The 26,674-nt window shown below is 37.6% G+C and overlaps 1 protein-coding gene and 1 pseudogene across 3 annotated transcripts in view; both read left to right on the top strand.

The window, feature by feature from the left end:
- SLIT2 (slit guidance ligand 2) overlaps window positions 1-26,674 on the top strand; it is a 378,953-nt gene that overhangs the window by 132,564 nt on the left and 219,715 nt on the right. The gene's annotated exons all lie outside the window — the stretch shown is intronic.
- LOC308620093 (POU domain, class 5, transcription factor 1-like) lies at window positions 701-26,644 on the top strand (annotated as a pseudogene). Its single transcript has 3 exons — window positions 701-730; window positions 4,519-4,665; window positions 25,902-26,644. The product of its transcript is annotated as a POU domain, class 5, transcription factor 1-like (transcript).

Raw genomic sequence — 26,674 nt, 5'->3', positions numbered from 1 at the left:
GTTTGTGTTAAGAAATATGTATCTTTACAAAACATCCCAAACATAAATAACTCAGAAAGCATTTCTTCATTGAGCAACATTTGAAGTTTTACAAATTGAATTAAACTTACTGAAATATGGATAATGATGAGCCTGCAATAGAAAAAAAAAAAACTAGAAGTAGAGTGTGCAAACCTCATTTTTCCATTTTTAAACATAATATCAAAATCTGTTCTTGAGTTCTCAGACACTGATTTAGCGAGAACTATTTTTATGTATCAGACAGTCATCTCTCTCCTTAACAGATATTGGGATAGGTTGATACCAGACATAATCTGGAAATGTGAAAATATAAATGTTTCAGAGGATAATCTGGGACTTATCACCAACAAGGACCAAAATAACAGTGAGATATCAGACTGTGCAAATGATATGTCGTGACATCTCTTGTATGTAGACAGATTTAAGTCCTTTGTTCCAATTGGAGGTACTGAAAAGTAGCATGTTCTGAACATTGAAGCCCATTTAGATAAACCCACAGAGTACGTGGTGGGCTTTTGTTATAGTTTTAGCTTCCCAGCCTCTTGTATATTTTTCCTTTGGGGGAAAGAAGTGTCTTGGTGGAGGCAGGGTATGCCTTTTTTGGTAGTCATCAGCATTTTCTCATTATTTCCAGCTCTCTGCCCTACAGGATAGAATTTCCTGGCTGCCTTCCGGTAGGATGGGTCCATTTCTACTTCTGGCCAGTCAGGTGTGAGCAACAGTGAGGGGGTCTTCTGAGTCAGATCATCTCATTGCTGGTGTGAGACTCGCTGGAGCCATTCTTAAACTTTAATTTTTTTGTTTGTTTGTTTCAAGGCCCCTTTACAGTCTTAGAAATTTTTGAGGCTTGTAAAAGATTTGGTTTATGTTGATTATATAGCTATGCATTACATATGTGTTGTTTTTATACCTATATATCTATATTTACTGTATTAGAACTTGAAACAGAAATGTTTAAAACGTGTATTAAATCATTTAAAATAGCAAAACAAACCCATTACATATTGTCACAGTATATATTATGTGTACAGATAGTGTATATAATATACACAGTATATATATGTCTATATATAGTACATATAGTATATATGTACACACTAAAAAGTGGAAAGAGTAGCATTGTTTTACATTTTTGAAAATCTTATTTTTCTGTCTCAAAAGAAGACAGCCTAGATGCTCATATCAGCTTCTGTATTCAACCTGTTGAAATATCGCAGTATCATGTAGCCTCTGGAAAATTCCACTGTATGTTAGTTAGTAAGAAAATAAGAGTGCAAAAGGAAAATGCTAGGCACAGCAGACAAAGACAAGGCAGATGAAATGTGGCAGCATGAGAAGGAATCCATGTGCCATTGCTGGTTCTGAGATTTAGGGCCCCATCTGCAGAGTCCAGAGAGAGACCTCTAGGAGCCAAGGATGACCCCCAGCTGACACAGCAAGGAAGTGAAACCTCAGTCCTAGCACCACATGTAAGTGAATTCTTCCAGCAACCTGAATAAGCCTGCAAGTGTTTTCTCCCCCTCGTGCCAACAGAATGGAATTCAGCGCTGCTGGCACCTTGATTTTGACCCTGAGAGACTTGCAGTTCACTGGACTTGAAAGCTTCTGTTGTTTTAAGTCACCATCGCCCCGCAAATCAATGAATGTAATTCATCATAGTAACAAACTAAAAAAAGAAATACCATATTTTCATCTCTATACTCATAGAAAAAGCACTTGACAAAATCTAAAATCCTTTCCTGATAAAACTCTTCATGAAACTAAGAAGTAACGGGAATTTCCTCAAGCTGATACATGGAACCTATGAAAAAATCCATGTGGAGCATCATACTTCCTGCCCAAAGACTGAACACAAACATTTCTCAGATATGATACCAAAAGCACAATCCTAGAAGACCAAATTGAAACATTGGACTTTATTAAAATGTAAAACTTCTGGTCTTTGAATGGCATTGTTAGAGAATGAAAAGACAAGCCACAAACTACAAGAACATATTTGCAAATCTTTTATCTGATAATAAAATTGTATCCAGAATGTATGAAGAATTCACAAAACTCAAAACTAAGAAAACAAATTACCCAATAAAAGGCAATTTAAAATACATTTAGTCATTGACAGAAAAAACAGGCTGAAAAGAGAGAAGTGAATTCCTAGACAGAGGAGCAGCATTAAAAATATTATGGAGACATACTTATGGTCACCTAATTTATGACAAAGGAGGCAAGAATATACAACGGAGAAAAGACAGTCTCTTCAATAAGTGGTGCTGGGAAAACTGGACAGCTACATGTTAAAGAATGAAATTAAAACACTTCCTAACACCATACACAAAAATAAATTCAAAATGGATGAAAGACTGAAATGTAAGACCTGACACTATAAAACTCTTAGAGGAAAACATAGACGGAACACTCTTTGACATAAATCGCAGCAAGATCTTTTTTGACCCACTACCTAGAGTAATGGAAATAAAAACAAAAATAAACAGATGGGACCTAATGAAACTTAAAAGCTTTTGCACAGCAAAGGAATCCATAAACAAGATGAAAAGACAACCCTCAGAATGGGAGACTATATTTGCAAATGAAGCAACTGACAAGGGATTAATCTCCAAAATATACAAATAGCTCATGCAGCTCAATATCAAAAAAACAAATAACCCAATCAAAAAATGGGAAGAAGACCCATTTAGACCCATAAAGACTTCTATTTAGGCAGAAGACCTAAATAGACATTTGTCCAAAGAAGACATACAGATGACCAAGAGGCACATGAAAAAATGCTCAACATCACTAATTATTAGAGAAATGCAAATCAAGACTGCAATGAGGTATCATGTCACACTGGTCAGAATGGCCATCATCAAGCAATAAATGCTGGAGAGGGTGTGAAGAAAAGGGAACCCTCTTACACTGTTGGTGGGATTGTAAATGATACAGCCACTGGAGAACAGTATGGAGGTTCCTTAAAAAGCTAAAAATAGGGGGCTTCCCTGGTGGAGCAGTGGTTGAGAGTCTGCCTGCTGATGCAGGGGACATTGGTTCATGCCCCAGTCTGGGAAGATCCCACATGCCATGGAGCAACTAGGCCCGTGATCCATGGCCGCTGAGCCTGCGTGTCCGGAGCCTGTGCTCCGCAATGGGAGAGGCCACAACAGTGAGAGGCCCGCATACAGAAAAAAAAAAAAAAAAAAGCTAAAAATAGAACTACCATATGACCCAGCAATCCCACTCCTGGGCATATACCCAGAGAAAACCATAATTCAAAAAGATACATGCACCCCAGTGTTCATTGCCGCACTATTTACAATAGGCAGGACATGGAAGTAACATAAGTGTCCATCAACAGAAGAATGGATAAAGAAGATGTGGTACATATATACAATGGAATATTACTCAGCCATAAAAAGGAACAAATTTGCTCAATTTGCAGAGACGTAGATGGACCTAGAAACTATCATACAGAGTGAAGTAAGTCAAAAAGAGAAAAACAAATATCTTATCAATATAATATTGCTTATATGTGGAATCTAGAAAAATGATACAGATGAACTTATTTGCAAAGCAGAAATAGAGACACAGACGTAGAGAATGGACATATGGATACCAGGTGGGGGAGGGGGGAATGGGATGAATTGGGAGATTGGGATTGACATATATACACTACTATGTATAAAATAGATAACTAATGAGAACCTACTGTATAGCACAGGGAACTCTACTCAGTGCTGTGTGACCTAAAGGGGAAGGAAATCCAAAAAAGAGAGGATATATGTATATGTATAGCTGATTCACTTTGCTGTACAGCAGAAACTAACACAACATTGTAAAACAACTATACTCCAATAAAAATTAATACAAAATTTTAAAAAATATTGTGGAGATATGAACAAAATGAGTTTTAAGTAATGTGGTTCATTTATTATAGCTTGAGCTTTAAAATATCTTGTTCTCCTTATCTTTAAAGTTGATGTATGCATGTATGTGTGTGGTGGGTAACTCTTATTACTTATCTTTAAAGAATATGATAATCAAATGAGATCATTTCTGTGAGTGTAATTTATAACTGTAAATTGCCATAAGAGGAGTTATTACCATCATTAATATATTTTAATTATTATTATGTGGTATTATTGTCAATATATTATTATAATTATTATTATTAAAGATGAGTTGCTATATATCATCAAAAGGAAATAAAAAATAGGCAGATAGCATCTTAATATTATTATGAAAATCGTTTTGAACTTGCAGATTCCCAGGAACCCCAGGACTCCACTTGATAACCATCATTCTATGACTCGTTTTCTCAGACATGGTGACTAGATTAAGTGACTGTCTTCATTTGGGTCAATACAGCATGTAGCAGTGTCCTCAGCTCATGAACAATGGGTATTGTAAAGAGTGTGAGAAGTAAAGTGGTTTTTCTTTTAGCCACTGAGATTTTGAGAAGGTTTTGTTGTTATAGCACAATATAGCTCATCCTAATTATTACAGTTTCCCAAACCAAAGTGGAAAGGTCCAGATACTCACTTTGTTGAAGCTCTAACAACCAGAGGAGTGCGCACAAACCTTATATGCAGCCTATTCAATATTCCTATCTGGTATTTTGAATCTAGAACAGATGTTAAGGAAGAGGTACAGGTAAGAGTTTATTCCAGTGAGAAGCTGGCAGAGACCAGTAGCAGCAAAACTGCTGGTACCTGCAGCCTTGTTCACTCCTCATTGTTCAGCTATTGGCAGACACATGGCTGTCTGACTTTGTTTGACAAAACTGAATATCTTCTTCCCTGCTTATGAACTTGGTTCTCCAGTCTTCCGGTAAATTTCCTCCCTGCTTAAATTACCCAGAACTCTATTCTCTGCCTATAAGAACACCATCTAGCTTTGCACAGTCAGATAAGTGAGGTTTTGCTCTTTAGGGGTGTCTCCAAACTTCTTTGATCATATTCCACATCAGGAAAAAAATGTGAGCCTATAACCCCAATATAGCTCCCTGCCAGAAAATTAGATCACTTTTATAGACCAGGTAAATCTTGCTTGATCAGAATTCATTATTCCAAAATTTAACCTCACTATTCTAATTAAATACAAAGTCAGCTGTCTTATTGAAATGCAAAATTTTCTAGGTAAGTAATATTTGAAGAGGAAAGCTGCAATTCATTGAATAATTGGCCCTAGTGATCTTATCTTCGCCAATAAGCATCTTTAAATATAAAATACTAACGTGGTGTTGGAAAATACTATCACAGAGCTTTCCAGGCTGATGCTTTGCTGTGGACTATAGGAAAAAGCATACAGAGATAGTATTAGGGTGCAAGCTGTACAAGCTTTGATATCTTCTAACAGAGGGGTTCCAGGGCATGGATTGACTTCCTAAAACCACCTAGCAGGTTGAGTTGAAAAGTGTTTTGAAAAATACATTATAGGGCTTCCCTGGTGGCACAGTGGTTGAGAGTCCGCCTGCTAATGCAGGAGACATGGGTTCATGTCCCGGTCCGGGAAGATCCCACATGCCGCGGAGCGGCTGGGCCCGTGAACCATGGCCGCTGAGCCTGTACGTCCAGAGCCTGTGCTCTGCAACGGGAGAGGCCACAGTGGTGAGAGGCCCGCGTACCGCAAAAAAAAAAAAAAAAAAAAAAAAAAATCACAAAGTTACTATGGCACAGCAGGCCTACTTCTGCATTGAAGAATGAACTAGTTTAGGTTTTTGTCCTATTCTCCATCTAGAAGTTGTGCCACTTGAATTGACATTTTAAAATTAAAATTTATTAAAATGAAGCATAATTAAAACAACTTTGAAAATATCCGCTTATTTTCAAACTCATAATTCTTGAACACTTCGAAAAAGATATTTTATGCTTTTAGAAACTGCTGAGTTAATTAGACTATTCCTAAAACACCTTAAAACTGTGCTTTTGTTTTTGCTATTTCATTGAAAATTACTGAAACTCATTACTTAAGTATGTGCTTACAACAGTACCTGATTGCTTTCAAGCTAATTTTCAAGTGAATTGAAACAAAATCCCACATTCCCAGAATACATAATCTCCCATAATTTTGTTTCCAGAATTGTAATTTTATAGTACGCATAAATAATCCATTTAAGGATGGAAAATACACTGTGCTTCAGGGAGTATCCAGGCAAGTTGCTTTTATCACAAATATCTGTTTGGTTCTAAAGGCCAAAAAGCTTTTTTGTAAAAACTATTAGTTTGAGTTGTTGGTGCAATTTTTTTTTCTATATAAATTAAACCACAGAACTTGTTATAAAAGCACGCATGTGATTCTCCAGGCTTCTCTTGTTGGTGATGATCTGGTAGTTTTCTAAAGTGCATCAGCCAGAATACACATAACCCATCTCAGAAGCATCGTAGTATTCCTGATGCGTGAAATGACTCTTTTGAACAATAGGCAAAGTGTGTCAGATAGAGATGTAACAGGCAGGAAAATACACATGATCAGAGACCACCAAGAGAACTGCTAGTAATTTCATCGCACCAAGTGTTTGTTTAACTGTGGAAAAAACCTTATTTGGCATAGAAAGTACATTCTTTAGAGAAGCTGACTGCATTGTTCAGCAGATAAATTGCTTTTATGGCTGATGCATTAGACTGAAGCTGGAACTTTCATGAAACAATTAATTTATTGAAACTATATTGTTGAAAAATGTCAATAAAGTACATGGTTAAAAATATGTTTCAATGTGATATCTGATTTATCAACTGCATAGTACTGATGACAGAATATTTGAATCAATGATTAGTAAGTTGGTTATCTTTTTGAATTGTGGCTTTTGCTAACTCCTGAACTGACTCCTGTTGTCCGGAGAGGTTTCTGGATGTGTTTTTTGTTTTGTTTTGTTTTTTGTTTTTTGCGGTACGCGGGCCTCTCACTGTTGTGGCCTCTCCCCTTGCGGAGCACAGGCTCCGAACGCGCAGGCTCAGCAGCCATGGCTCACGGGCCCAGCCACCCCGCGGCATGTGGGATCTTCCTGGACCACAGCACAAACCCGTGTCCCCTGCATCAGCAGGCGGACTACCAACCACTGCGCCACCAGGGAAGCCCATGGATGTGGTTATTTTAAAAGGTAGACTCAGTAAGGATTTCTTGGCATCTTTGTACTCCTTTTCTTTCCGTTTGAAGACAACTTAATCTTACTTATAAAAATATTTTCGAAACAGGTTATCATTGACAGCACTAGCGTGCCGACCCCTACAGGAAGAAATAGGGTACTGAATTAAGATAGGAAGGCAAGATCTGTAAGGCAGTGGTCCCCAACCTTTTTGGTGCCAGGGACTTGTTTCATGGAAGACAGATTTTCCATGGCCGGAAGGGTGGGGGTGGGGGATGGTTCAGGCGGTAATGTGAGCGATGGGGAGCGATGGGGAGCGATGGGGAGCGGCAGATGACGCTTCACTTGCCCACCACTCACCTCTTGCTGTGAGGCCCGGTTCCTAACAGGCCATGGACTGCCACCAGCCCGCCACCCCCGGGGGTTGGGGACCCCTGCTATAATGGATACCAGCTATCACCAATCAGTCCAATGGTGATTATAAACCTGTGTTCTTCAGGTGCAATTGACAGTATGCCAGTTGTCAGCATGAGAGATGTTTATATCTAATAATTAAGAAACATACATAAGTGCTTCCTTGTTCATACTATTTGAATTTCTTCTGATTTCTTCCATTTTGAGAGTCTACTGAGGAAATAGAAGCCTGATTAGATTTCTTGCCTTCTGGTCCCCTCAGTATCCTGACCCTTGGGAATGAGTTCTGAGTGGGAAACATTAACCAGATATATGGGTATAGTCATCTTCTGGCATTACAGTAAGTCCCTTACATATGAACGAGTTCCGTTCTGAGAGTGCATTCGTAAGTCCAGTTTTGTTCGTAAGTACAACAAAGTTAGCCTAGGTACCCGACTAACAATCGGCTGTATAGTATTGTATTATAATAGGTTTATAATATTTTTCACACAAATAATACATAAAAACAAACACAAAAAATAAAGAAAACCTTTTTAATCTTACAGCACAGTACCTTGAAAAGTACAGTAGTACAGTACAACAGCTGACATACAGGGCTGGCATCTAGTGAACAGGCAAGGAGCGTTACTGACTGGAGGAGGGAGAGGAGGTGGGAGATGGTAGAGCTGAAGGATCGTCAGCAATAGGAGACGGAGGGCTAGCGGCAGTTTCACTCATGCCTGACGTTGACGACGCAGGTTCTTGTTCCTTGCTGGAAGCAGATGCATGTTTGCATCTTTGAAATTTTGAAACTTGAAGCTTCATATGTAAGGGACTTACTGTATTACCTGCAGTTAGCAAGTGTCTTCCCATAGGTTATTTTTCTGCTCTGGTATCTTGAAAATCTTTAAAACCTTGACTATTTGATTTTTAATTACATCTGTACCTTCTTGGTTGATTGAGAGAAGCCCCCTGAATCTACTCCAGGTAACTGGCATGTGTGCATGTGTCCCCAGGAATGTGAAGTAAATGACTGAGCCATTTGAGTTTTGAGGTGTCCAGACACTACAGTTTAGGCTTGAGTGCTTTTATCGTGCTGCTCCTCCTCTCATACTTTTCTTTCTGCAAGAGGTTTCTTCATAAGAGGATGAAGCTCTCATCATTTTTTACACATTGAAGGCTTATGCTCATTACTGACGGTTCATGGCTTGCCAGGATGAACCAGTATTAGCTGTTTTGCCTTGCAAGCCCCGTGCATTAACATTGGCTGTCCTCGTGGTCACAGGGACTGAGGGCAGCACTCTTTCTTGGGACAGCCAGCAGGGGCGAATCAATCACATCCTGTTGTGCTTGCATCTGTATGCAGCTTGCCTTTGCACAGCATGACTTAGTAAAAAATGGTCGGTCATGGTGGTATTATTTTATTATAATTATGATGATTTTTTTTTGGTTGCATTAGCATCAGCCTCAACTGCACAATAAAATAATTATTGGCAACTGCATAGAAAGTGTGAGACCTGCCATCATTTGACTCCTTCTGATAGTTTAAAGTCAGGCAGGTGTAAAGGGTTTGCAATAAAAATAAATTTGAAAATACATAACTACTGAGGGAAATAAAACGTTGACTATTTTTACAGGATAAACCCCATTTTAAGAAAACATCTTATTTTATTTTTTTAAGTATGTCTCCCAGTCTTCCCTTAGAAATAACAGAACTTTATTTAAAAATTTCCCTAAATAAATTTGAAATTCTATAAAATACCTGTTTAGAGTCTTTGTTGGGTTACTATTTCAAAATAACAAGGTTTTACCCCTGTGGGTATGTTCTGTAGCATTACATCTCTCCAAGCAACCTACTAATCTTGTCTATTAGGTGGGAATTTTTTAAAGAACTGTGTTCCCTTTTAAACAGAAAACTACTGTCCACATATCCTGCTATTCTTCAAATTGTAGGAGCACATGGAGAGAGAGATCCAAATCCTACTTAAGTACTTTAGTTTCCATCTTTTTCATGCTCTAGAAGTGGAATCCATTAGAAGCCAACAAAGCCCATGTGTATTGCTGTCCCTCCTGTCAGCACACTGCATTTCGATAATTCAGCCAGAAGGCATTTTTATAAAAGCAGCCTTCAAGATCTATTCTTGAAAAGGCATTTGTATACTCATTATGCAATTCTGTCATTTGTCAATAGGGAGTTCTGTAAATAAAGCACTGAGGTCTAAACTGTAGTAGCTGATGGCAGTAATCTTGGACAGAGCAATTTCTTTTTCTTTACATATCTTAATAGTTCACAGCCGGTCTTGAAATAATTATCTTAAGGCTTCGTTACTGTTGGTAGCAGCTGGATATTTGAACAGTAAAACCATAATGGCTCAGAGACTTTCTGGTAAAAACTGTTGTTTATTATTTGCATAACCACCTGTCCAACTGTCCCGAACATTTTTTACTCTAAGATAAACAATATGGAAATCTATTTACTTTAAATTTATAACCATGCTGTCATTTACATTACATAATTACAATTTCTTTATATTCTGTAAACATTAAACATTTATGAGTAGGTAGGTATCTTGCTAGATAACATAATTAGAATGTAATTCCTGAGCTGAGACTTGAAGTACGAATAGAAATTTGTTGGCCCATCCCAGCATAAGGAGACACACACGCACACACACACAGAGGTTTGGAGGATGGGCAGAACATGGGGAAATGCAACATATCAATACTTCAGATGGGCTATTTTGGCAGGTGCCTGTAGTGGGCAGTGTTTCTGAAGGTAAAGATACATAAGCAGGAACCTGACAAAGGGCCTGGACCCAAAATTTTAGATTTTATTTTGCAGGGATTAGGGGCCTTTGAGGGATATTTTCAGAAGATAAGTGATGTGATCCAAATTTGCCTATTAGGCAGAGCATTGCAGCAACAATATAAAGGTGAGCCATTATTTTATTCTGTTGCTTGGCCGGTTTAAATAACCATAGCCTCATTGGTCAGATTGCACATAAAAATGCATATGTTCCCTTTGTAAATAGCTGCATGCTAGCTCTTGGCATAGAGCATTACATTTTAAAATTTTTAACCAGTTAACTCCTCTCATACAGACCAAACTTTGTTGAAAATATGAAAGTTAAACCCTGGTCTTATACCTTCCTTAAAACCCAATTATACCTTCCTTAAAACCCGATTATAAAAACTTTTTAGAAGAAAGATAGCCGCAACAAAACCCCATACATTTTAAAGCAATTTATTTTATGATGCTGGAATTTTCAAAACAGCCTAGACAAAAATTGTTTTGATTTTTTTAATATTAACCATCATGATATAATTAATTAACATAAGTAAAATAATATTTTTGAAAGATGGATCCTAGTAATGAACTATCTGTAGTAAATATTTAAAAGTACTCCCAGGATTATTCTTATCCACCTGCACACCTTTTAAATAATCTGGCCTAGAACATATAATAATAAAAACAAAAGTGGATCATGACTTTGTTTTGTCTTTAGATCCCTGACCTTGAATATAGTAGGTATTTAATAAATGTCTATTTTATGTATATATTAACAAATACCATGTAGGTCTAATTATGTGCAAGATACTGTTCCCAGCAGTTTTAAAGTTATTAACTAATTTAATTAAAAAATAAATTAATGGATGACTAAAAATTAAGAAGATATCAAAGCTCAAATATTTTTCCCCATTCTTGAGAGATTGAGCACTCTATTGCCATGATGTGTATGGACCCCTCACCTAGTTATATAAGTGGGCAAAGTGTTTTACATCTGGTTCTTTTCACATGCATATCATGTGATCTTCATAACAATCCTGGGCCTGATGTTATTACCAGAGAGATAAATGTAAAAGAAGCAGAGATAAGACAAGGAACTTTTTCTTCTGAAACCTAATCTTTTTATCTTTCTTGTTTTAAAATTTTATTGTGGTAAGAACACAACATAAGATCTACTCTCTTAACAAAATTTTAATTATCCAGTACTGTATTGTTAATAATAGATGCAATGTTGTACAGCAGATCTCTAGAACTTAACTCTTGCTGAACTGAAACTTTATGCCTGTTGATTAGTAACTCCCCATGTCCTCCTCCTCCTAGCCCCTGGCAAACACCATTCCACTCTTCGATTCCATGAATTTGACTATTTTAGGTACCTCATATAAGTGGAATCATGTAGTATTCATCTTTCTGTAACTGATGTATTTCACTTCGCATAATGTCTTCAGGGTTCATCCATGTTGCTACAAAAGTCAGGATTTCCTTTTTTTTAAGGCTGAATAATATTCCATTATATATATTATATTCTATAATATTCCATCATATATATATATATATATATGTGTGTGTGTGTATATATATATATATATATATATATATATATATATCTCACATTTTCTTTATCCATTCACCTGTCAATTGACATTCAGGTTGTTTCTACATCTTGGCTATTATGAATAATGCTGAAGTGAACTTGGGAGGGCTGATGGTCCTTTGAGATCCTGATTTCAGTTCTTTTGAATAAATACCCAGAGTGAAATTGATTGCTGGATCATAAAGTAGTTCTGTTTTTAATATTTTGAGGAACGTCCCTAATGTTTTCCATAGCAACTGCACCATTTTGTAGTCTCAGCAACAGTGTACAAGGGTTCTGATTTCTCCACATCCTCCCCAAAACTTATCTTTGTTTTTTGATAATAGCCATCCTGACAGGTATAATGTGATATGTCAGTGTGGTTTTGATTTGCATTTAACTTGCTGATTAGTGATGATGATCATTTTTTCATATACTTGTTTGCCTTTTGTATGTCTTTTTTTGAGAAATGTCTGTTCGATTCCTTAACCCATTGGATTATAGTTATTTTAATAGGGTTTTTAGTGGTTTTGCTATTGATTTGTAGGAGTTCTTCATATATTTTGGGGATTAACCTCTTGTCACATATATGGTTTGCAAATGTTTTCTCCCATCCCACAAGTTGCCTTTTCATTATGTTGATTGTTTCCTTTGCTGGGTAGCATTTTAGTTGGATGTAGTCCCAATTTAGTTGTTGTTGTTGTTCTTGTTGCCTGTGTTTTTGGTGTCACATTCATAAAATTTTTGCCAAAACCAATGTCATGAAATATTTCTCCTATGTTTTCTTCTAGGAGTTTTATGGTTTCGGGTCTTATGTTCAAAAATCCATTTTGAATTGATTTTATATATGGTATGCTAGAAGTTCAATTTTATTCTTTTGCATGTGAATACCTAGTTTTCCCAACACCATTTGTTGAAGAGACTATCCTTTCTTGATCTTGTATTTTTAGCACGATTGACTATACACATAATAGTTTTATTTCTGGGCTATCTCTTCTATTAGTCTATATGTCTTTCTTTTTGCCAGTACAATACTGTTTTGATTACTGTAGCTTTGTAATATATTTTGCAGTCAGGAGTTATGATATCTCCTGCTTTGTTTTTCTTTCTCAAGATTATTTGGCTATTCATGGTCTTTTGTGGTTCCATATGAATTATTGAATTTTTTTATTTCTATAAAATTGCTATTAGGATTTTGATAAGGATTGCATTGAACCTGTAGATTACTTTTGGTATGAACATTTTAATAATATTAAATCTTCTGATAACACAAACGTGAGTTATCTTCCCATCTGTTTTTGTCTTCTTTATTCCTTTTACATTTCTTCTATCCAGGGGAAAGAAAGGGCCAGAAGAAGACCAGTTTAGACACTCTAAAGGTGCTCTTTATCAGACTGCTTCCAAAATAGATTTTGCTTTTTTCTCCTCTCTGTATTCTACACATCCTATAAGGCTGATTTTAATATCATATATCTGGCCAAATTACCCCTTGTAATCTCTCTCTTCTAAACCCTTTATATATATTTCTGTTGTTTGTTTTCCATATTACTAGTCACTTAATTATACTTCAATCCTTATTAAGACTTAAAAGGCCTAGAATTAAACTTTGGATTGATTTATTCGTTAAGTGATCAATTAATGTCTTTTTGCAAATCATATTTTCTGAACACTTTTTGTATGCTGGTGAGTGACCCCAGGAATAGAGAATCTATTAGGTAAGACCCCACTATGTAGTAATAATTATTTAAGTGCTGTATGCAAGGATCTACCTCACTAACTTTGGCCAAATCACACCAATAATCTAAGGCTCTTTGTCTTCATTTTCTACTGATAAAATGAGGATAATAATATTTGTCCTCCTACCTAGAAACAGAGTTGGGATGGTAATTAAATAGGGTAACAGATAATAAAAAGCACTTCCTAACCCAAAAGCACTGTGTTGAACAGATGATTTAGTAGCTCACTGCTTCTCAAAGTGTTTTGTTTACTAAATAGTTTGTTCTTTTGTAAGAATCTGAAAACCACATCTCTGTAGTTTCTCCTAGTGAATATTCCTTTGTTTTCATGGAGTCAAATGAACATATCTTCCTTTTTCCTCTACAATTTTGTAAGATAGCTATCATAACTTTTCTTAATTTTCTTCGTGAAGATGAATATTTCAAGTGTTCATATCTTACAAAATTTATATATGAAACAGTTTTAAATCTCTTGCCATTGCCACGTTCCTCTATACACCCCCAGGTGTTTTCTTTTTTAATTAGTAGATTTTAATTTTTCAGAGTAATTTTAGGTGATTAAGACATTGAGTAGAAAATTCAGAGAGTTTCCATATATCCACTCTCCTCCCTTACACAGTTTTAAGTTTGATTTTTCTATCCTATGCAGTTGTCAAAATTGGACACATTATTCCAGATGTGATCAAGAACTTCAGTTTACATGGAGTCTAGGGAGGGAGAGGACTCAAATGTGGCACCCAAATTTCTGACTTGTATAATTGAATGGGTGATGCAATCATTTATTCATATAGATCTCTGGGGAAAAAAGAGCAGAGTTGAGATGGTACAGGATGACTTTAGTTTTTGACATATTATGTTGGAGGCATCTGTGAAATACCCGTGGAGACATTTTCATGAGACACCTGGGTTGAGATGATGGAGCTCTGGGGGAAAAGCTGTTGTGAAACGGGACAGCATGAAACTAGCTTACACCCCTGAAGGAGTGTGGTGAAGAGGGAGAACAAAGAGGAGCTAGTAGAGGACCTAGGAAAGACTGAAAGAACAATTGAGGAGGTGAATGTTTTAAAAAACCCCAGATTTTTGTTGCTTTTGTTATGTTTCCTTGCAGAGAAGACACATGAATTAAAGGGTTTTTGCATTTGATTTGGCTGTGTTGGCTTCAGTAGATTCAGCTGAGCTTTCACAGCTCAGTCAAAAGTGGGTTCAAGAGTTACAGGACATATACTACAAAGCTATAGGAATCAAGAGAGTATGGTACTGGAACAAAAATAAAAATATAGATCAATGGACCAGGATAGAAAGCCCAGATATAAACCCATGCACATATGGTCACCTTAACTTTGATAAAGGTAGCAAGAATATACAATGGAGAAAAGACAGCCTCTTAAATAAGTGGTGCTGGGAAAACTAGAGAGCTACATGTAAAATAATGAAATTAGAACACTCCATAATGCCATATACAAAGATAAACTCAAATTGGATTAAAGACCTAAAGGTAAGGCCAGACAGTATAAAACTTAGAGGAAAACATAGGCAGAACACTCTATGACATAAATCACAGCAAGGTCCTTTTTTTCCTTTTCCAAGAAATGGAAATAAAAACAAAAATAAATAAATGCGACCTAATGAAACTTAAAAGCTTTTGCACAGCAAAGGAAACCATAAACAAGACGAAAAGACAACCCTCAGAATGGGAGAAAATATTTGCAAACAAAGCAACTGATAAAGGATTAATCTCCAAAATTTACAGGCAGCTCATGCAGCTTAATATCAAAGAAAACAAACACCCCAATCCAAAAACGGGCAGAACACCTGAAGAGACATTTCTCCAACAAAGATGTACAGATTGCTAACAAACACATGAAAGGATGCTTAACATCACTAATCATTAGAGAAATGCAAATCAAAACTACAATGAGGTATCACCTTACACTGGTCAGAATGACCATCATCAAAAAATCTACAGAGAGACCTTCAAGATTGTGGAAGAGTAAGACATGAAGATCACCTTCCTCCCCAGAAATACATCAGAAATACATCTGCATGTCGAACAACTCCTTCAGAACACCTACTGAACACTGGCAGAAGACCTCAGACTTCCAAAATGCAAAAAAAAAAAAAAATCCCCACGTACCTGGGTAGGGCAAAAGAAAAAAGAAAAAAACAGACACAAAAGAATAGGGACGGGACCTGCACCTTGGGGAGGGGGCTGTGAAAGAGGAAAAGTTTCCACACACTAGGAAGCCCCTTTGCGGGTGGAGACTAGGGGTGGTGAGGGTGAAGCTTCGGAGTCACGGAGGAAAGCACAGCAACAGGGGTGCAGAGGGCAAAGCAGAGAGATTTCTGCACAGGGGATCATTGCTGACCAGCACTCACCAGCCTGAGAGGCTGTGTGCTCACCCACCGTGGCAGGTGGGGGCTGGGAGCTGAGGCTTAGGCTTCGGAGTTCAGATCCCAAGGAGAGGACTGGTGTTGGCTGCATGAACACAGCCTGAAGGGGGCTAGTGCACAACAGCTAGCTGGGAGGGAGTCTGGGGAAAAGTCTGGACCTGCCTAAGAGGCAAGAGACAAATATTTTGGGATGTGCCAGGAGAGGGGATTCAGAGCACTGCCTAAACCAGCTCCAGAGATGGGCGCGAGCTGCGGCTATCAGCGTAGACACCAGAGACAGGCATGAGATGCTGAAACTGCTGCTGCAGCCAGCAAGAATCCTGTGTGCAAGCACAAGTCACTATCCACACCTCCCCTACTGGGAGCCTGTGCAGCCCGCCACTGCCATGGTCCCGTGATCCAGGGACAAACTCCCCTGGAGAACACATGGTGCGCCTCAGCCTGTTGCAACGTTACACGTGCTTCTGCTGCTGGAGGCTCGCCCTGCATTCCATACCACACCCTCCCCCTGCCCTGAGTGAGCCAGAGCCCCCTAATCAGCTGCTACTTTAACGCCATCCTGTCTGAGGGAAGAACAGATATTCTCAGGCAACCTACACACAGAGACAGGGTCAAATCCAAAGCTGAACCCCAGGAGCTGTGTGAAAAAAGAAGAGAAAGGGAACTTTCTCCCAGCAGCCTCAGGAGCAGCAGATTAAATCTCCACAGTCAACATGATGTACCCTGCATCTCTGGAATACCTGAATAGACAATGAATCATCCCAAAATTGAGGTGGTGGACATTGGGAGCAATGATATATATATATTTTTTCCTTTTTCTCTTATTCTGAGTGTGTAGGTGTATGCTTCTTTGTGTGATTTTCTCCATAAAGCTTTGCTTTTACCATTTGTCCTAGGGTTCTGTCTGTCCGTTTTTTTTGTTTGTTTTTGTTGGGGTTTTTTTAGTATAGTTTTTAGTGCTTGTTATCAGTGGTGGATTTGTTTTTTGGTTTGGTTCCTCTCTTCTTTCTTTGTTTTTTCTTCTATTTTTTATTACTTTTTAATTTTTTATTTTTAATAATTATTTTTTTATATTTTATTTTAATAACTTTATTTTATTTTATTTTATTTTATTTTACTCTTTTCTTTGTTTTTTCTTTTCTGTCCCTTTTCTTCTGAGCCGTTTGCCTGATAAGGTCTTGATGCTCCAGTTGGGTGTCTGTCCTGTGCATCTGAGGTGGGAGAACAGCCTTCAGGACATTGGTCCACCAGAGACCTCCCGCCTCCACATAATATCAATGGCAAAAGCACTCCCAGAGATCTCCATCTCAACTCTAAGACCCAGCTCCACTGAACGACCAGCAAGGTACAGTACTGGACACCCTATGCCAAACAACTAGCAAGACAGGAACACAACCCCACCCATTAGCGAGAGGCTGCCTAAAATCATAATAAGGTCAAAGACACCCCAAAACACACCACCGGATGTGGTCCTGCCCACCAGAAAGACAAGATCCACCCTCCTCCACCAGAACACAGGCACTAGTCCCCTCCACCGGGAAGCGTACACAACCCACCGTACCAACCTTAGCCACTGGAGGCAGACACCAAAAACAACGGGAACTATGAACCTGCAACCTGCAAAAAGGAGACCCCAAACACAGTAAGTTAAACAAAATGAAAAGACAGAAAAACACACAGCAGGTGAAGGAGCAAGGTAAAAACCCACCAGACCAAACAAATGAAGAGAAAATAGGCAGTCTACCTGAAAAAGAATTCAGAGTAATCATAGTAAAGTTGATCCAAAATCCTGGAAATAAAATGGAGAAAATACAAGAAATGTTTAACAAGGACCTAGAAGAACTAAAGAGCAAACAACAATGATGAACAGCACAATAAATGGAATTAAAAATTCTCTAGAAGGAAACAATAGCAGAATAACTAAGGCAGAAGAACAGATAAGTGACCTGGAAGATAAAATAGTGGAAATAGCTATCACAGAGCAGAATAAAGAAAAGAGAATGAAAAGAATTGAGGACAGTTTCAGAGACCTCTCAGACAGCATGAAATGCACCAACATTCTAATTATAGGGATCCCAGAAGAAGAAGAGAAAAAGAAAGGGACTGAGAAAATATTTGAAGAGATTATAGTTGAAAACTTCCCTAATGTGGGAAAGGAAATAGTCAATCAAGTTCAGAAAGTACAGAGCGTCCCATACAGGATAAATCCAAGGAGAAACACATCAAGACACATATAAATCAAATTATCAAATATTAAATACAAAGAAAAAATATTAAAAGCAGCAAGGGAATAGCAACAAATAACATACAAGGGAATCCCCATAAGGTTAACAGCTGATCTTTCAGCAGAAACTCTGCAAACCAGAAGGGAGTGGCAGGACATATTTAAAGTGATGAAAGAGGAAAACCTACACCCAAGATTACTCTACTCAGCAAGGATCTCATTCAGATTTGATGGAGAAACTAAAACATTTACAGACAAGCAAAAGTTAGAGAATTCGGCACCACCAAATCAGCTTTACAACAAATACTAAAGGAACTTCTCCAAGCTGGAAACACAAGAGACCTACAATAACAAACTCAAAACAATTAAGAAAATGGTAATAGGAACATACATATCATTAATTACCTTAAATGTAAATGGATTAAATGCTCCAACCAAAAGACACAGACTGGCTAAATGGATTAAAAAAAGAGACTCATATATATGCTGTCTACAAGAGACCTATGTCAGACCTAGGGACACATGCAGACTGAAAGTGAGGGGATGGAAAAATATATTCCATGCAAACGGAAATCAAAAGAAAGCTACAGTAGCAATTCTCATATGAGACAAAATAGACTTTAAAATAAAGACTATTACAAGAGACAAAGAAGGACACTTCATAATGATCAAGGATTCAATCCAAGAAGATATAACAATTGTGAATATTTATGCACCCAACATATGAGCACCTCAATACAAAAGGCAAATGCTAACAGCCATAAAAGAGGAAATCAACAGTAACAAAATCATAGTAGGGGAGTTTAACACCACACTTTCACCAATGGACAGATAATCCAAAATGAAAATAAATAAGGAACCACAAGCTTTCATTGATACATTAAATAAGATGGACTTAATTGATATTTAAAGGACATTCCATTCAAAAACAACAGAATACACTTTCTTCTCAAGTGCTCATGGAACATTCTCCAGAATAGATCATACCTTGAGTCACAAATCGAGCCTTGGTAAATTTAAGAAAATTGAAATCATATCAAATATGTTTTTTGACCACAATGCTATGAGACTAGATATCAATTACAGGAAAAAAAATCTGTAAAAAATACAAACACATGGAGGCTAAACAATTCACTACTAAATAACCAAGAGATCACTAAAGAAATCAAAGAGGAAATCACAAAATACCTAGAAACAAATGACAATGTAAGCCCGACGACCCAAAATCTATGGGATGCAGCAAAAACAGCTCTATGAGAGAAGTGTATAGCAATACAATCCTACCTCAAGAAACAAGAAGACAGCTCAAATAAACAACCTAACCTTACACCTAAAGCAATTAGAGAAAGAAGAACAGAAAAACCCCAAAGTTAGCAGAAGGAAAGAAATCATAAAGATCAGATCAGAAATAAATGAAAAAGAAATGAAGGAAACAATAGCAAAGATCAATAAAATCAAAAGCTGGTTCTTTGAGAAGATAAACAAAATTAATTAACCATTAGCCAGCCTCATCAAGAAAAAAAGGGAGAAGACTCAAATCAATAGAATTAGAAATGAGAAAGGAGAAATAACAACTGACGCTGCAGAAATACAAAGGATCATGAGAGATTGCTACAAGCAACTACATGCCAATAAAATGGACAAACTGGAAAAAATCGACAAATTCTTAGAAATGCACAACCTTTCGAGACTGAATCAGGAAGAAATAGAAAATATGAACAGACCAATCACAAGTACTGAAATTGAAACTGATTAAACATCTTCCAACAAACAAAAGCCCAGAACCACATGGCTTCACAGGCGAATTATATTAAACATTTAGAGAAGAGCTAACACTTATCCTTCTCAAACTCTTCCAAAATATAGCAGAGGGAGGAATACTCCCAAACTCATTCTACAAGGCCACCATCACTCTGATACAAAACCAGACAAACATTTCACAAAGAAAGAAAACTACAGGCCAATATCACTGATTAACAGTGATGCAAAAATCCTCAACAAAGTACTAGCAAACAGAATCCAACAGCACATTAAAAGGATCATACACCATGACCAAGTGGGGTTTATCCCAGGAATGCAAGGATTCTTCAATATATGAAAATCAATCAAAGTGATACACCATATTAACAAATTGAAGGAGAAAAACTATATGATCATCTTAATAGATGCAGAAAAGGCTTTTGGCAACATTCAACACCCATTTATGATAAAAACCCTCCAGAAAATAGGCATAGAGGGCATTACCTCAACATAATAAAGGCCCTATATGACAGCCAACATCGTTCTCAGTGCTGAAAAACTGAAACCATTTCCACTAAGATCAGGAAAGAGACAAGGTTGCCCACTCTCACTACTATTATTCAGCATAGCTTTGGAAGTTTTAGCCACAGCAATCAGAGAAGAAAAAGAGATAAAGGGAATCCAAATCAGAAAAGAAGAAGTAAAACTGTCACTGTTTGCAGATGACATGATACTATACATAGAGAATCCTCAAGATGCTACCAGAAAACTACTGGAGCTAATCAATAAATTTGGTAACGTAGCAGGATAGAAAATTAATGCACAGAAATATCTTGAATTCCTATACACTAATGATGAATAATCTGAAAGAGAAGTTAAGGAAGCACTCCCATTCAGCATTGCAAAAAAAAGAATGAAATACCTAGGAATAAACCTACCTAAGGAGACAAAAGACCTGTATGCAGAAAACTATAAGACACTGATGAAAGAAATGAAAGATGATACAAACACATGGAGAGATATACCATGTTCTTGGATTGGAAGAATCAACATTGTGAAAATGAATATACTACCCAGAGCAATCTCCAGATTCAATGCAATCCCTAGCAAACTACCAATGGCATTTTTCACAGAACTAGAACAAAAAATTTCACAATTTGTATGGAAATACAGAAGACCCCGAATAGCCAAAGCAATCTTGAGAAAGAAAAGCAGAGCTGGAGGAATCAGACTCCCTGACTTCAGACTATACTACAAAGCTACAGTAATCATGACAGTATGGTACTGGCACAACAGAAATATAGATCAATGGAACACAATAGAAAGCCCAGAGATAAACCTACGCACATATGGTCACCTTATTTTTGATAAAGGAGACAAGAATATACAATGGAGAAAAGACAGCATCTTCAAAAAGTTGTGCTGGGAAAACTAGACAACTACATATAAAAGAATAAAATTAGAACACTCCCTAACACCATACAAAAAAACTCAAAATGGATTAAAGACCTAAATGTAAGGCCAGACACTATCAAACTCTTAGAGGAAAACATAGGCAGAACCCTCTATGACATAAATCACAGGAAGATCCATTTTGACCCACCTAGAGAAATGGAAATAAAAACAAAAATAAACAAATGGGTCCTAATGAAACTTAAAAGCTTTTGCATAGCAAAGGAAACCATAAACAAGATGAAAAGACAACCCTCAGAATGGGAGAAAATATTTTCAAATGAAGCAACTGACAAAGAATTAATCTCCAAAATTTACAAGCAGCTCATGCGGCTTAGTATTAAAAAAAGAAACAACCCAATCCAAAAATGGGCAAAAGACCTAAATCGACGTTCCTCCAAAGAAGATATACAGGTTGCCAACAAACATATGAAAGAATGCTCAACGTCACTAATCATTAGACAAATGCAAATCAGAACTACAATGAGGTATCTACCTCACACCAGTCAGAATGGCCATCATCAAAAAATCTACCAACAGTAAATGCTGGAGAGGGTGTGGAGAAAAGGGAACCGTCTTGCACTGTTGGTGGGAATGTAAATTGATACAGCCTCTATGGAGAACAGTATGGGCGTTCCTTAAAAATCTAAAAATAGAACTACAATATGACCCAGGAATACCACTCCTGGGAATATACCTTGATAAAACCATAATTCAAAAAAGTCATGAACCACAATGTTCATTGCAACTCTATTTACAATAGCCAGGACATGGAATCAATCTAAGTGTCCATCAACAGAAGAATGGATAAAGAAGATGTGGCACATACATACAATGGAATATTACTCAGTCATAAAAAGAAATGAAATTGAGTTATTTGTAGTGAGGTGGATGGACCTAGAGTCTGTCATACAGAGTGAAGTAAGTCAGAAAGAGACAAACAAATACTGTATGCTACCACATATAGATGGAATCTGAAAAAAAAAAAAAAAGGTCTGAAGAGCCTAAGGGCAGGACAGGAGTAAAGACGCAGACGTAGAGAATGGACTTGACATGGAGAGAGGGAAGGGTAAGCTGGGACGAAGTGAGAGAATGTCATGGACTTATATACAGTACCAAATGTAAAATAGATAGCTAGTGGGAAGCAGCCGCATAGCAGAGAGAGAGCAGCTCAGTGCTTTGTGACCACCTAGAGGGGTGGGATAGAGAGGGTGAGAGGGAGACGCAAGAGGGAGTAGATATGGGGATATATGTGTATGTATAGCTTATTCACTTTGTTATAAAGCAGAAAGTAACACACCATTGTAAAGCAATTATACTCCAATAAAGTTGTTTAAAAAATGCATTAAATAACTGAGATAAACAGTTATCTAAACATAAATATAGTACAGTTATATTAATATAAAAAATCATATAACATTAAAAAAATCTACAAACAATAAATGCTGGAGAGGGTGTGGAGAAAAGGGAATCCTCTTGCACTGTTGGTGGGAATGTAAATTGGTACAGCCACTATGGAGAACAGTATGGAGTTTCCTTAAAAAATTAAAAATAGAATTACCATACGACCCAGCAATCCCGCTACTGCACATAAGCCCTGAGAAAACCATAATTCAAAAAGAGTTATGTACCACAGTGTTCATTGCAGCACTATTTACAGTAGCCATCACATGGAAGCAACGTAAGTGTCCATCGACAGATGAATGGATAAAGAAGACATGGCACATATATACAATGGCATATTACTCCATCATATAAAGAAACAAAATTGAGTTATTTGTAGTGAGGTGGATCTACCTAGAGTCTGTCATACAAGAGTGAAGTACATCAGAAAGAAAAAAAACAAATACTGTATGCTAACACATATATGGAATCTTAAAAAAAAATGGTTCTGAAGAATCTAGGGGCAGGAGAGGAATAAAAATGCAGATTTAGAAAATGGACTTGAGCACATGAGGAGGGGGAGGGGTAAGCTTGGATGAAGTAGGAGAGTGGCATTGACATATATACTCTACCAAAAGTAAAATAGATAGCTAGTGAGAATCAGTCACCTAGCTCAGGGAGATCAGCTCGGTGCTTTGTGACCACCTAGAGTAGTGGGATAGGGAGAATGGGAGGGAGACGCAAGAGGGAAGGTCTATGGGGATATATGTATACGTATAGCTGATTCACTTTGTTATACAGCAGAAACTAACATAACATTGTAAAGCAATTATACGCCAATATAGATGTTAACAAAATAAAAAAAAAAAAAAGAGTTACGGGACATAAAGAAGGAGAGGCAGATGGTATGTACAAATGGTTCCAAAATTTGGAGTTTGAAAAGGAGAACAGAGAATTCAGTATTTGAAAATACCATGGAGAATCAAGGAGGTAGAAGTAGCATTATGGCCAGAATTTTTGGAGATGCTTTGTGTACTTTAAGTTGGGCGATCTTTTATCATCTGTTCCGCAGGGGACTTTATTATGTTGTTGCCATACAATATTCTCTGATTTTGTTTTATCCAAGCATCTACTGTTTCTTTGTTTTTCAGTTCCTAATATAAATAACATTCTATTCATTTGTATATTGATTTTAGGTTTCAGTTTTGCTGTTTATACGTATATTCCATTCTGGTAGTCTGTGGATTCCTCTGTCAATTATCAATTATTATTTCCAGAAATCCTGAAACCAAGTATATTTCATTATATTCAGTATAACATCTGGGATATATTTCAATTCTATTTATGTTTAGCTCAATCAGTAATAACCATCCTTTGGCTAATGTTATTATAAATTGATTTAGCTATATTTTAAATTAATTGAAAATTTTACCCATGGTAAATACATAAGATTATCATTGAATCAAAATATATGCTATTAAATTAAAGATTAATTTTGGGATAACACAAATATACTTTCTGGCATATGTACAATCTTGTAAAAAATAATAAGCAGCTTAATGTTAAGCTGACTAGCATGAAAAATATTCAGCATGGTAAAACATTAAAAGAAATGTGTTGTCTATATCCAGTGTTTCATTAATGGGGAAGTTAAACTTTATTCTTTTTATACTGTGGCTGAATTTTAAAAGTACAGAAGTCAGTAGCAGAATATAAGTTTTCAATACTATGCTATTTGGTTTAAGAAAAATATTCTCTTCAAATTATAGAATAATGTTAATTGTGTTAATATTATAATGAGGGTGCCCACACCATAGTCTTTAAATCTGAAGACTGATAGGATAGTCTGAGTTTAAATCCTGGTTTTGCCATTTAAGAACTGAGTGACCCTAGGCAAATTACTAAACTCTCTGACCCTCAATTTTTGCATCTATAAAAGGGGTTAATAGTGGTATGTACATCACAGGAAGTTGTGAGTTTTGATTAGATTAATATATGTAAAATGATCAGAACAGTAATTGAACATATTAAGTGTCCTGCAATTGTTTGCTAGTATCATAATTCATTTGCATCTATACACAGTTCTTTTCAGTGTGCATGCAATTATATGAATATCACTGGGAATGACATTATATCCTTACATCGTACTATTCTCATGATAGGTAGCTCAGACTTAGATGTAGATGACAGAACTGTTCTGCCAAATGAAATAGTTAAATTGATGATAGAGTTAAGTGTAGATTAGATACTATTTAAAACCTATATGAAATGTGTCTCACACAGTATGTTGACAGTTACCATTACTTGAATTTAATATTTTCCCTACTCTTCTTTCTAGGGACTCAGTTAATCAGTGTTCCTTGAGTATCTAATATGTATCAAATATTATACTATGATTTTTTAAAATAATTAATTAATTTATTTATTCTTCCCTGCATTGGGTCTTTGTTGCTGGGCTCAGGCTTTCTCTTAGTTGCAGCGAGCTGGAGCTACTCTTCGTTGTGGTGCACAGACATCTCGTTGTGGTGGCTTCTCTTGTTGTGGAGTATGGGCTCTAGGCACACGGCCTTCAGTAGTTGTGGCACACGGGCTCAGTAGTTGTGGCTCTTGGGCTCTAGAGTGCAGGCTCAGTAGCTGTGGCACGTGGGCTTAGTTGCTCCACGGCATGTGGGGTCTTCCTGGACCGGGGATCAAACCCATGTCCCCTGCATTGGCAGGCGGATTCTTAACCACTACGCCACCAGGGAAGTCCCTATACTATGATTTTAATGCTTAAGACGGGTGCAATTATTGCCTTGAGGCAGCTTATACACTGGAGGGCAAGAGTTACATCAAACAAATAAGTATTGGTACTACAAAGAAAAAGTTATAGTAATATTAGACTATAAAAGAGGGCATCTCTCCTGGTACTGGGTGCAAAAGCCACCCTAACTGAAGTGCTATAATAACCTGAGATCAAAGAATGAAAACTTTAACTACCTGAGGAGGAAAAGTACCAGGTAGAAAGCATGGTGTATGGGAGTTTACATAACATGTGTACTTACTGTAGAGAAATACAGGTGTGATGTGATGCTGGGGACTGAAAGAGTAGCCAGAACTCCTAGAACTCAGAGTTCCTGTTAAAGATAGTGACTTGGCCGAACCCCGAGGAGTCCCAGGACATCAAAGGTCTTCAGAAAGACCTCGAACAATTTGCCAAGCTCCTAAAGCAGAAGAGGATCCCCCTGGGATATACCCAGGCCGATGTGGGACTCACCCTGGGGGTTCTCTTTGGGAAGGTGTTCAGCCAAGCAACCGTCTGCCGTTTTGAGGCTTTGCGGCTCAGTTTCAGGAACATGTGTAAGCTGCAGACCCTGCTGCAGAAGTGGGTGGAGGAAGCTGACAACAACGTGAATCTGCAGGAGATATGCAAGGCAGAGACCGTCATGCAGGCCCGGAAGAGAAAGCAGACGAGTATTGAGAACCGACCTGGAGAGCATGTTACTGCGATGCCCAAAGCCCATCCTGCAGCAGATCAGCCACATGGCTCAGCAGCTCGGGCTTGAGAAGGATGTGGTCCAAGTGTGATTCTGCAACCGTTGCCAGAAGGGCAAACAATCAAGCAATGACTCTTCACAGTGAGAGGATTTTGAGGCTGCTGGGTCTCCTTTCTCAGGGGGACCAGTACCCTTTCCTCTGGCGCCAGGGCCCCATTTTGGTACCCCAGGCTATGGGGGTCCTCATTTCAGTACGCTGTACTCCTCGGTCCCATTTCCTGAGGCTGTGGCCTTTCCCTCAGTGTCTGTCACCACTCTGGGGCTCCCCCATGCATTCCAACGGAGGTGTCTACCCTTCCCAGGAATGGGAACAGAGGAAGGGGGACAGCTAGGGAGCAAACCCTGGGGTTCATACCAAGGCT

This window comes from Mesoplodon bidens (genome assembly GCF_964165515.1).
Source record: "Mesoplodon bidens genome assembly, chromosome: 1".
Taxonomy (NCBI): Eukaryota; Metazoa; Chordata; class Mammalia; order Artiodactyla; family Ziphiidae; genus Mesoplodon; species Mesoplodon bidens.
Note: the sequence above shows the minus strand (reverse complement) of the source record. Positions and strands in the feature narration are given on the sequence as shown.